At 42.1% G+C, this 12,888-nt stretch overlaps 1 long non-coding RNA gene across 1 annotated transcript; it reads left to right on the top strand.

Moving 5' to 3' along the window:
* Positions 1-7,851: 7,851 nt before the first annotated feature.
* On the top strand, positions 7,852-12,101 carry LOC107148165. The gene is made up of 2 exons (XR_001504239.2): positions 7,852-8,037; positions 8,719-12,101. It is a non-coding gene; the product is annotated as an uncharacterized LOC107148165 (long non-coding RNA).
* The last annotated feature ends 787 nt before the right edge of the window (positions 12,102-12,888 follow it).

Below are 12,888 nucleotides of genomic sequence, written 5' to 3'. Positions count from 1 at the left end.
TAAAAGAAGATGCTATTAAAAATGACACCAGGTCGGTGCAGAGTAAAAGGAAACTGTCCTTTACTGCCACCACATTGCATTTCTTCTAGGCCACTGGGCTTGTCTCTCTTTAGGACAGAACTGATCTCTTCTGTCATCAAAGCCTAGTGGACTGAAGGAATATATTAATAAATGCCATTATTTACTGCTTCGTTTTCCCGTAAGTACTATCAAGGGCTTCAATCAAGGGCTATGAGAATAGTTACATCAAAGCTATTTTTCTATCATCTAATTTAAAGAAATTTTGAGTTGTGACTCCACAGAGTAATTTGAGTGTCCTATGAAAACAAAACCACCTAAACACTCCCACGTGGTCACCCTGAGAGCATGTTCTTATCCCAGTGGGACTGCCACTCCTACAACACTCAGACCCCAAGAATTTGAAAAGCACTGATTACTGTCAGTCTCTATCCTCGCAGTGTGGATTTGACTTTTGAAATGGATCAAAAGTCCTTTGGCATTAAGTCTGATGAAGAAAAGAAAGAAGCCCAGCCGGGTAGAACCCTTTGGTTTAGAACAGGGTGAAATCAGAAGGTCATGGGATGAAGTTTCCTGCCTAGTTAGCTAAAGTGGCTTTGCAAATAGACCCTCCCAAGGAATGTTACAAAGTCCAGTTATACTCAATTCATTTGGATAAGTATGTTTGATTTTTCAAATCATTCCAGGAGCTTTTGGTCACACCTCACACAGCACAGGCACAAGAGAAAAGCAAGGTTGCAGTGGATTGAATAACTCCCGGTGGCCTGATATTTATGTCACAGATTCAAAAGAAGCTTACCTAAGCACTTTTTTTCAAGTCGACCGCAGGCTTTGAAATTTTGCTATGGAGAGAGAGAGAGAGAGAGCAGTGGCTCTGGTTTGTAGACCTAGAGATGGGCTCCTCACAAGAATTCCTGACAGTGAAACTAAAGTGGAGCCCAGCTCTGTTCTGTCTCCATTTGCTCCACAAGAATCAAGAAGCACTGGCAATGTTTCAGGGCTCAACCCTGAGTCTGGGGCAGTGAGGAAAATTTGCAAGACTCCTATTCCTGCAGAAGTTCCCACCTAGCAGGAGAGACTTTGATCCCACAAAGCACAAATAAAACGATGGTTTCAAGCTTCTGTGCCAAATGCCACAAAAGGAGAGCCCTCCAGAAGAAGGAAAGTTGAAGCCAGGAGGTGAGGGATGAGCTGGTTAAAGGAGAGAACAAGCTGGGATGGGAAGAGAACAGCTTGTGCAGAGACCCAGGAGCTCCCATTGGGACCAGCCATTCTGCTTCGAAGATCATGTGACCAAACTCCTTTTTTGGTAAGTGAGGAAGGAGGAAAGGTCGGGTCTAGAGACCAGATGTCCTGACTCACATCTTGTTCAGGGCATTTCTCAGCATTATTCTGTCTCTTCTTGAATTCCAGATGTCTCTGGAACATGCAAAGAACCTAATAGCTGGGGGGAAATCAGCAGGGTGTTGCTTTTGAGGTTAGCATCTGGGGCTACTATACACACACAAAAAAAATGCACACACACATATACGTACATACATATACATATAAATATATATTCACATGCATATGTAAACACAAGTAGATGCACATGCACACACACATCTGTGTGCAAACACATATAAATGTATTTACATGCAAATGTACACACAAGTACATACATATGCACACCACACACAGGCACGCATGCACGTGTGTGCGCACACACACACACATATTTGTTTATAAAAAAGACCTTTTTTCCACTTTCACCTGAGCAACAGGGTAGAATAGCAGACAGGATGCTGAGCTTTACCCCTAGCCATATAAGTACAAGTCATACATCATTCTGTGCCTCTGTTTCCTTGCCTATAAAATCTGGTCAAAGTAATGGGACAAACCTGGTCTCAGTGACACATTGGATTTCAGGGAGATGTTAATCAGATGGTTAATATCCAATTGTTAGATATACTCAATACATTCTTATATTGTCATGAAGAAGTCAGAAAAATTAATGTTTTTAACTGATGGTTTGGAGGGGTCTTCTATGTCAGGACACTATGACTCAGCCTCCTCTTTGCTGTTAATCTGCAAATTTTTCTTTCCCACAAGGCCACTTGGTATAGGCTTCAGAGATCTAACACCCTGAGAACCATCCCACCAGGTCAGGTGCAAAGCCCTTCCAAGCAGGGTTCAAGGTCAGGAGCTTTGGAATCAGGTAAACCCAGCTCACTTTCCTGCTCTGTTACTTTCCAGCTCTGTTGCCCTGGGAAAATGTATTTAAATCTCCTGGAGACCCAGTTCCCTCATTTATAAAATTTGGATATGAATATTTCCTTCATAGACTTGTGAGAAATAGGAGCTATTTTTGGAATCCCTGGGCCCCTGTCTGGTACACAGGAAGCCTCGAGAGGATGTATTTGGCAGGTCAAGTGCTTTGCTTCCAGCAAAAGCCCCAAACATTGCCGAGCCCAGGTGTCCTAGGTGTCTGTTGTACCATATTGGGTCTGTCATTCCTTAAACACTAGAAAGTCTTTTTGGAAAACTCTTCGTATTTTCAAGCATTTTCCATATCTTGGTGTTGATTTGATTGCTTATTTATCCAACAAAACATTTACAGGTCGCCTACTGTGTGTCAGATACAATCCTAGGCATTCAATGTACATGCTTGCCCTCGTCCGGGAAGACAGAGTAGCAATAAGCCCAGCAGTTTAGGGAATTCTGAAGTGTGTTAGAAAATGTTCAGTGTGAGAGAGAATGACAGCAGTGTGGGGACTGGGGATGACAAGCATGGGGTGACAAGTGACGCTTTCCCTAAGGTGGTCATTGCAAGGGTAGTTGGAAAGAAATCATTTCAGCAAAGACTCACAGGAGGTGAGAGAGTGAGTCCATGGCTACACATAGAGCAGAGTGGAGAGAACATTCCAGGCAGATGGAACAGACGCATGGCTGACTTGAGGGAAGAATGACAAAGAAGCCAGTCTGAGCAGAGGGACCATAGAAGGAGAGAGGGTTGAAGAGTTAGGGGAAGGCCAGGTTATTTAGGCATTTGTAGGCATGGCTCGGAGTCTGGATTTTACCCAGAATTGACAGATTTGGTCAGGATGTACTAGGATTCTGCTTCACGCATAGCCACATGTTTGAAGTCACAATGGCCAGCAAGGTGTCAGAAGTAAAAAGAAATAACAGCGTGTCTCCTGGCAGTTAAACCAGTGTGCAATCAGCAGGTTTATTAGTTTACCATTTATTTTTCTTATCTGTTCCATGCCCTAAGCCCTTCCTTTGGTGGCCGTCAGGATATAAAGCTGAGTATATAAAGCAGAGAGGGTTCTTACTCACAGGGAGGTTTCAATCTAAGGGCCTCTCCATGTTGGCACCAAGAGCATAGGGGGACATTTAATCCTTGTTTTTGGTGGGGGGCTGTCCCCACTAGAGTGCCCTGTCAGAGGTTGAACAGCATCCCTGTCCTCTACCCACTAGATACTGGTAACAGATCTCCTGGTTCAGAAAACCAAACACATCTTCAGATGTCATAGACATCCCTGAGTGGGGGTGAGCATAATCATCCCCAGAGAATCAGCAGTCTAACTAGAAAGATGCTTTTGCCATTATTTCTGGCTGGTATTACTCGATGCTTTTTCTGTTGTGTTTTGAATCCTTCATTTTATGAGACCTGAAGGCTAGCAGAATCTTTCTCTCCTGTGGACTGAATGTTTGTGTCTTTCTCAAAATTCATGTTAAAGCTCTGGAGCCCAATATGATTGTATTTGTAGATAGGGCTTTGGGGGTGATTAGGTTTAGATGAGGCCATGCAGGCGAGGCCTCCATAAGGGGACTGGGGTATTCATGAGATGAGAAAGAGAGCCCAGAATATACGCATTCATTCTCTTTCTCTCTCTCTCTCTCTTTCTGGCATTTCCAAGGTAGGAAGAGGGCCTTTGCTAGGAACTAAATGGGCCACAGCTCCTTGATCTTGAACTTCCAGCTTCCAGAACACCGAGAAATATGCCTGTTGTTTAAATCACCAGACTAAGGTGCTTTGATATGACAGTCCAGTTGACTAAGGCAACTCCTTTACAGATCGGAATGCCCCAAACTTGCCTCAATACCTACCCCATCAGCGAAAGCAAGGACCTAGGCTGGACTAGTCATGGGTATTTGTTCCTAGCTCTATATCCAAAGATAGAGCTGCAGATAGGCAGAGCCCTTTGTGGAGAGTTATTTCGCAGTGATAGTGGGTGCAGCAAGATAGAGTTTGCAGGGAAGAGAAATGGTCCTGGAGATAGCCTGGTCTAGAGAGAAACAAGGTCCAGTATCCAGTGTCCCCTTACCAAAGGAAACATTCTCCTGTCACGCCATTCTGGGACTGGTTGGGTCTTTTCCAGGCTAACAGTCATTGAGTTTGGTTCCCACTGGTGTTTGACTCCCTGTCCTTTTTCTGCATGAGGTGGCTCACTTCACTCTCTATTGCTTGCTACCAAGAAGATAAGATACTAAAAGGCAGAGACTGTACTGTGACAAAATGAACTATGACTGAGTAATTTTTGTACATTTGGGTATTTCAAACTGCCCTCATGGCCCCTGAGTTTTTAAAAAAGAAGAAAAACCCCCCAAAGTTTGAAGATCTCAGAGAGACTAACAATTGGGGGTGGGGCGGGAATCTGATCTAGATGTGCAGAGCTGGGGTATAGGACAAAGCCTTAGAGAGCTCCAGTGTATCCAGTACTCCCGATATTCAAATTTATCTTGAAGTACTAAGTGAAGAAGAGATGTTTTTACAAGAACATTCTTGTGGTTTGTTTGGGACCATTAATGGCCAACCTTCATGACCTAAGACCTTTGTGTTATCTCTATTGGGTGAAATCTGTGTTTGTTAAGCTGGTCAAGTTTCTATAAGAGAATCACATTCTGATGCCTTAGTACCTTGGTTGTACATATGAGAGAGAGAAGGGGATGAGGAGAGAGAAAGGAGAGAGAGAGAGAGAGAGAGAGAGAGAGAGAGAGGAGACTAGACGCATCACATAATGAGGTTCTACTCCTTTCATTTTGTTGCTGTGATCTGATTAATTAATATTCCCATTTTATAGATGATATAAGAAAGCATTGAGTAGTTAACTCATTTGCCTACGATCACAGAGTCAAAAGAGGCCAAGCAGAGAGACTGATGACTGATCGACTAAAGGGCACCTACTCCCTTCAACATGGTGGTTTGGTCCACTGGCCTTGAAGCCATAGATTCAACATGTTGGAACATGTCAACTGTGAACTCTACTGCTTACAAGTTGTTCAAGTTTATCTGTAACTCCAGTTTTCTAAAGGTTAAAATAAACAAGGAGTATCTTACCTCATAGGGTTCTAAGAAGAGTAAGTGAGTTGATGTGAAAACCTAGAATAGTGCCCAGGATGAAGGAAAATAGTCTATAATTGTTAGCTTATGTTACTAATGTTATTGTTATTTCTTCACCTATACCTTAGGCAGACAGAGCATCCGTCAGCTTCTTGAATTGCATTTTGATAGGTTCTGTGTCCTCAGCTCCTTATCTGAATGACTGACACATGTTAAGCAGTTAATAAGTATTTGATGGGAAAATAAATGAAGAAATAGCTGAATTATTGAAGAAATTAGCAAGAGATGGAGAAGATAATTGAGTCATTCTACTGTGTGAAGTTGGGAAAGGGAAACACAAATAATCACCTGTGTTTAATATAACTAATGGATCAAAAAATGTGCCTTCCTTTCTTTCCTACATGAAAGGAAACAGCAGGCCTCAAGACCCCCAGGCACCCGGCCCTGGCTCCTCCTCACACTCTCTCTGCTTCTCCATTGTGTCTAAACCCCAGGCTGGTCTGTGCTGTGAATTTCATGGCCATAGCTTATGCCAGTAAAAAGCCTTTCACGCTCTGCTAATGTGGCATTTGTTTGGTAATATGCAGGAGAGAGCATTAAAAATAAATCCAGAAATGGCATCTTATAAATTTGGATTTTCCGTTCTCATAATTTATAGGAGTTCATGTTAGGGAGCACTGTCTTATGCATAAATACCATTTCTTTGTAAGCTGATGATGGAATTTATATCAAAGGGGGTCGAACATATACTTCATGAACTCAGCATCCGCTATTATAAGCCATTTCATGTATAACTGGAGACAAATGATCTCTTCCCCTGTTTGTCTTAACTTAAAATTCAGTTGGTTTGCTTGAATTCATTTCCAAGGCCCAGGAGTGGAGGAAGGGAACCCAAGATTTATACACCTTTAATATAATCAATTCTAAACATATCTTTACACAAATAATTTAAAAATCTATGCATCATGAAACACCTCTATTAATTTCAGGATACACAGTTTGGTGAATTTTTATGTGATTGTGGGTTTGAGTGTTTAAGGAGATTTTTTTTAAAATTCCATCCTCTTTTTCCTTCTTGCTCTGAAAGAAATTTTAACAAGTATGTTTTGAAATAAAATCCCACAAGGAAACAATCCCCCCAGACAATTAAACTGGGAGAAGGTCCCCTGAGGGCAGGCCAAAAAAAGAAAAAAAAGAAAAAAAAATCGGTAAAAATAATTGCTGTGCTCGGTTTCTGCTGCGTTTAGCTGGGCATAAATGGGGACCTAAGCACACGCTCACAGAAAACGCACACACAGACACACAATGTTCGTGTGTCTTCCCCACAGCAGGCTTGTGACACAGCTGTGTGTAACTACCTGGCCAGACGTGGGGCCTTGTTGGCAAAAAGCAGTGATTTGGAGGTTGTAGCCAATATAAAATAACAATCAAGTCATTTACAAGGTTCTGCCAAATATTAACCGTATATCCAGTTCTCCTCCAACCTTCCAGAGCCCCTAATGTGAACCAGGCCAGCTCTCCATCACTTTACAATATTCTGGAACAGGGGGTGGGGGCTGTGGGTAGGTGGGGGTAGCCAGTGTACACTTGTTAGAAATATTTTAAGGGGTTATGTTTATTCCAAGATAATGATGCGGTTTGTTGGCCTTTTTTTTTTAAGTGCCAGAAATATTGTTTAATTGCCCTCCCCTTCCTTAGGGGAAACTCAAAAGGTTAATTCGTCCAAGAAAGTGGGGTTTGCATATTTGCCCTGAAGATAACAGAATTACTTGAGCTGTGGTCGAGGGTGTAGGAAACTGTGGTTTAAGGCCAGGTGGCCTAGCGTGCTTTGGCAGAGAGGATTGAACTTATGGTTTTGTGTCTGTGTCAGGGAATTGATTCGGATGAGGATCATGTGGTACTGGGTTGGATGCCACACTCAGGAGCATGCTCAGACAGTTAATGTTACATGCATATTTATTATTCATACAGTTTCATAGTTTTGTTGAGCACTTCAGAAGAGGTCACTGATTTGGACCGTGGCCTATACTTGTTCACTCCTTTTTTTCAGTAACCGCTTTGGAATTCGTACCAAGGTGCCAGACAACATAGTTGACACACATTACGGTCCTCTTTAATCTTCATAACCCCTGGAGGTGAGCACTGTTTTATCTTCATTTAGAGAAGAGCAAAGGAAGCTTGGGTGGGGAGATCAAGAGGCTGTACAATTCTAAGCTACACAACATCTCCTGACTTGGTGGTCCAAGCTCTTGGGTGCTCTGAGTCTTCTGTTTAAGGTGGCATTAGCCATCCACATCTGGTCCCTTCCACAGACATTTCTAGTCTTTGCTTTCCAAAGCCGTGACCTGGGGAACTTGTATGCTTCCCAAACTGCTCATGATCGTAAGATTGAATAGATAAATAATTCCTAAGTAAGTCATGCCGTTGGAAGAATGGAGCATATCACTCTCTCTCCCTGCTGTATACATCTTAGCCAAGTTTTTCTTCATTCTCTACAGGCCCATCAGATCTTCCTGTTGAAGGCCTTGGAGAACTGACTGCAATTTCCAGTTTGAAATTAAGCCAAGTGAAGGCTTCGACAATAACAGCAACAAGCCTGGTCTCTCTGGGTCTTCTCTAGAAATTGCACTTCTCACTATTTCATTGGAAACAGAGGTGACATCTCATGTCAGCCAAGACACTGAAGTCTTACGGTTAGTCTCCTTTGAATGTATTTCTTTCTTTGTTGAGTTTTTTTTTTTTTTTTTTGGTGGGGGGAGTGCAAATTCTTCAGCAAATGGAGTGTTATAATAAACAGCTCCACATGCATTTGGGATAGTGTTTTAAAAGGAGTACCAACCTATGTACTCAGGAGAAGCAGTTTTAACAGCAGAGCTGTTATTTTAACAATAGGTTACCAGATCCATTGGGCAATCTGACTAAAAGCCCATATTTATTTCCCTAATTTTATAAACATTTAATAGGTCCTTATTAAACACATCAGCCAGCATGATTTAATAACACAATCAGTCTAGAAGTTTAAGAAAATTGAAAACAGGATTTGAATGTAATGCAGCCACAATTACTGGAGATTATAGGGAATCATTCCCATATGTCTCCAGTGGAGAGCTGCTAATCTCTGTTAGTGTGGAGGTGATTTCCTTTGGAACCCTGCCCAGCCTTCAACAGCACCAGGGCTGAACAAATTAGATTTGAAAGTCCCCAATTTTATGACTAAGGTAATATACTCTGTGTATTTAGAGAAACACTGAATTCGTATTTTCACTGGCTCTCAAATGCTGGACAGAGACCTTGATTTCATTTAGTTTGGCTCCGCTTAAAATATGGTCATAAGTTTGAAGGGGTCAGCATATGTTTTTGTGTGTCTTTCATAGATATTCTGACTCCTCTCCACCCACAATGCTGTAGCTTTGCATCATGACGTGGTGACGACAGATCTCAGGAATGTGCTGCAATTAGACCTGGAAGACAGCCTGAGCCTGCTGCTTGGAGCCTGGGGACCTGTACCTCCCTCCACCAAACTTTTGAGCCCCCACCTCGCTCCCTGTCCTGTGCTCAAGAGGACCTCAGAATGGCTTTTCTTATATGCTTAGAATAGCAACTTGGTAAACTTGGCTTTGTCTTTCTGTCTTAGGCAGCTTCTGGGAAGTGTGGACTCTCAGCAAGGAGACAGAATTTCTTGACTCTAGGTGAAGCAGTAAGGCTTAAAGCAATCTTTAAGCCAAAGATTAAAGTCCTAGTGGTTGAGCAAAGCTGAAAGCAACTTTCTTAGTAGCCCAGGATAGGAACTAGGGGCCTCCACCTTCTGTTCTCTCCCATCCTGCCCCCTATTTTTTCTTTTGTTCTTATTAGTTATATATGATAGTAGAATGTATTTTGACATATTATACATATAGGAAGAATAACTTCTCATTTTTCTGGTTGTACATGATGTAGAATTACATTGGTCATGTAATCATATAGGATAGTAATGTCAGATTCAGTCTATCATCTGTCCTATTCCCGTTCCCCTTCCCTTTTCTTTTGGTAGAACCAGTGCAACACAGTAACGATAACCTCCCAGTCACTGAGCCTTCTAGACCCAGCACAGAATCGAATTAACAGTTGTAAGTCTCTCAAGGGCTCAGTGAGATCAGTATCACTAACTGTAATTTACAGAAAAGGAAACTGAGATTCTGTCACTTGACAACTTGCTATGTTCCCAGCAAAGCAAGGAAGCATATCCACAGAGCTTTGATCCTGAAGTTCCTATTCTTTTTTTTAGGTTCCTCATGTCTATATATCTATTTTTTTACTCCATGATACAAAGTTGATACATTGCACTTCACTTTTATGTCATTTTTGTCTTTCCTAATGTAGAAGAGTTGATCTGAAGTTGGTCTTCTGAACTGCTATTTAAAACAAGTTGCTTTGAACAATAGCAAAGGTAAGGAGCTGGGGATGCGGCTCTATGGTTGAGCACTTGCCAAGCATGCATGAGGCCATGGGTTGGATCCCAGCTCTGCATAAATCATAACTGGATGCATACAAATATATTTTGTGCATATTATGTATGTATGTCTTCCTGGTACCTTGTACCTTTGCAATGGTTCTTTTGGCTTTTGGAGACCACAGAAGCAGCAAAAGGGCAGAATCAAAAGACCAGAGGAACAACTTTGGGTAAGGTTCAGAAGACATGTTGGGCCACTTGTAGAGACTGAGACAAAGTAAGATGTTAAAGTTCTTGAGTTGAAGTTTTTTCATAATTCAGCATGTTTCAGGCACCATTCTAAGTACCTTTCTTGTATTTCCCTCCATTTGAATCCTCCCAGCCATCCTACAAGGCAGTTTAACTCTAAAATTTTTCTTATTTTACCCACATGAAGCAAGTGGTTCACAGTAACCTGACTAGTAAGTGGCATAACAGAGATTTCCACTGTCCTCCTGAGGCTGCTGCCCATTGTATATCAAATACACTGACGAAACCAAGTCGGGAACCATGTTACTTTTAAGACTAGTTTTGTTTTCTGAGCTGTATTTGTCTGACCTTCACTGAACTCCTTTCCTGAAGCTCTTGGTGGGTTTATCTAAGTGGAGTGAGAATACAGTCCTGAATTCATTGTGCTGACTTTACAACCCAAGCCCACACCCTCCTTCCGACCACACACATGCAGCACACTCACGCATGGCTAATGCACAACCACACATATATCCAGTGACATATCTTAAGGTTATATGTGCTGGGCATTTTGCAAAATTGACCCTTCAGGCAAACAAGAATACCAGAAATCTCCATTTACCCTTCATCCAAGCCAGGGATCTCATGGATCCTAAAGGCAATGTTAGAACACCCAAGCATCTGTCTATACACTTTTCTTTTGTTAATTCCTTTAATTTAGAACAATTGTTGCCTAACTATAAAAATTACCATATAGAGAGTTGCATGCATTAAACCAAAGGGTAGCCATGAACATGATGGTCACAGAGGCAACCCAATCAAAACATCCCAGGTGAGCACCCCAGGTGAATCCCCACTGAGAGCTGGCTCATTGTCAAAATGCTTCCAGGATTTAGAAGTTCTCCAACCACCTCCTCCTCCAGTGTCCTTCACTCCAACTCTGGAGGTAGCCAGTCTGACCCCACAAGGCTTGTTAAAGTAAATTAAAATAGAGATACCAGGCCTGAAGAATTCCTGAGCAGACTAAGCCAGATGTTAAGCCTCTAAGTGACCTCCACCTTACTTGTTTGAAAATAGAAGCAAAACAACTTGAGTGTTCCATGTAAATGTCTGTATAAAAGAAAAAGAGGACTTAAGTTCAGCCAATCAGTGGGCATCCAAAAAAAAAAAAAAAAAAACCTAGGGACTTTCCAATGGGATGGACCATTTACAATAATTCTATAACCATAACTAATCAGATATTTGCTTTATATCCTATTCATGCTACAAAAGCCTCCTGCCATGAAGAAACGAAACAAGCCCATCCCATTTTCAGTTTGAAACTGAGTCACAGTTTTCTCAAATAACTCAAATATTGTGCCTCACTTTACTTTATTAACAGGTGGCATATTGATGCACCCATTTCATTGATGTGGCACAGGGAACAGCCCCATTTGAAGTCAAAGGATGCTGACTCCAAAGAGCCCCTCGGAGCTGTCCTGAAACACAGTAGCAGATTGCATCATGCAGCATTGTACCATGAGAGACTCAAATGGCTGCTAGGCAAATGGCAGCCTGAGGATTTAAGAGCTCTTTAAAGGAAATACAAATATGTGCCATGGAAATGGCTGAGAACACATTCAGCTAAATAAACAGCAGTAGGTAGGCTTTTTAGTTTCTAAAGCACAGTGTCTTCTTGAATATTTTCCCATTCTATCTCCAAGTAGTTTATTTAATCCAAGTTGGTCAGTGCAGATGTTCTACCACACCCTCGGGTGAATTTTAATAACATAGATATTAGTAGTTCTGTGTCTGCAGAGCGTGACCTCTTTGGAACCCACCTGCCTGGCTTTGCATTCTTGCCTCTGCCAGGCACTAGCCTGTGCCCATGGTGAAGTTCACATCATCTCTGTGTGCACCACAGAGAATCTTCATCTCTAAAATGGGGACAGCAATGGAATCTATCTTTTGAGTTTGTTATGAGGATTATAGTAGTTGATCCATGTGAAGAACCTGGAATACTACCTTCACACACTAAGAATCTTGCCAGCATTATCTCCTGTGCCATCAAAAGGGGAAAATCATCATGATGGGGGTCACTGAACAAGATATAGATTTCGTTTGAAATTTAAAAAAGAAAATTGTATCACATGGAGTGGACAAGTATGAGGTTTTAGATCACACAAACCTCAGGCTGTGTCTTGGATCTGCTTCCTATTGGAGTCGACATTCATGTAACTTCTCCAAGCCTCATTTTCCTTATCTGTTAAAAAATGCCCACAGTATGAGGATTAGTGAATGGAAACCACAGGAGGTGGTGGCGGCATTCCTCAGAGCCTGGGAGTCTGGGTTCAGACCCCCTGCCTCTTCCTACCTACGTGACTGCTAGAGTTTGGATCTTTAATGCCACCCCCCAGGCCCATGTGTTCAAGCCTTGGCCCCCAGGCTGGCACTACGAGGAGGTACTGGAACATTGAGGAGGAGGAGCTAATGCCAGGTCTTTGGGTCATTTAGGATATGTCCTTGAAGGGGGCTGTGGGAGGATGGCCCACTGTTCTTCCTCTCCTTCACTTTCTGGCCCTAGGAGAACAGACCAGCTCCATTACTTGGTCCTGTTGTAAAGTGGTGCCTTGCTGTGGGCCTGAGGGAAAGAGGCCACTCCATCAGCCATGGGTGACTGGAACCACTGAAACTGTGAGCCAAGGAAAGAGTGTGTGTGTGTGTGTGTGTGTGTGTAGATAGGTAGAGAAATATATAGATAAATATAGAAAGATCTACATATATATAAGGTATTTATTATAATAGCATAAAACTGACTAACATGGTGATGATGGAAATGACATTTATCCTATCTGAACATCAGTTTCTCCATCTGAAACAAAGGAGCAATAAAGCCTCTCCTGTGATG

This window comes from Marmota marmota, unplaced genomic scaffold, assembly GCF_001458135.2.
Source record: "Marmota marmota marmota unplaced genomic scaffold, marMar, whole genome shotgun sequence".
Classification (NCBI taxonomy): Eukaryota; Metazoa; Chordata; class Mammalia; order Rodentia; family Sciuridae; genus Marmota; species Marmota marmota.
The sequence above is the reverse complement of the archived record's forward strand: the minus strand, read 5'-3'. Positions and strand labels throughout refer to the sequence as shown.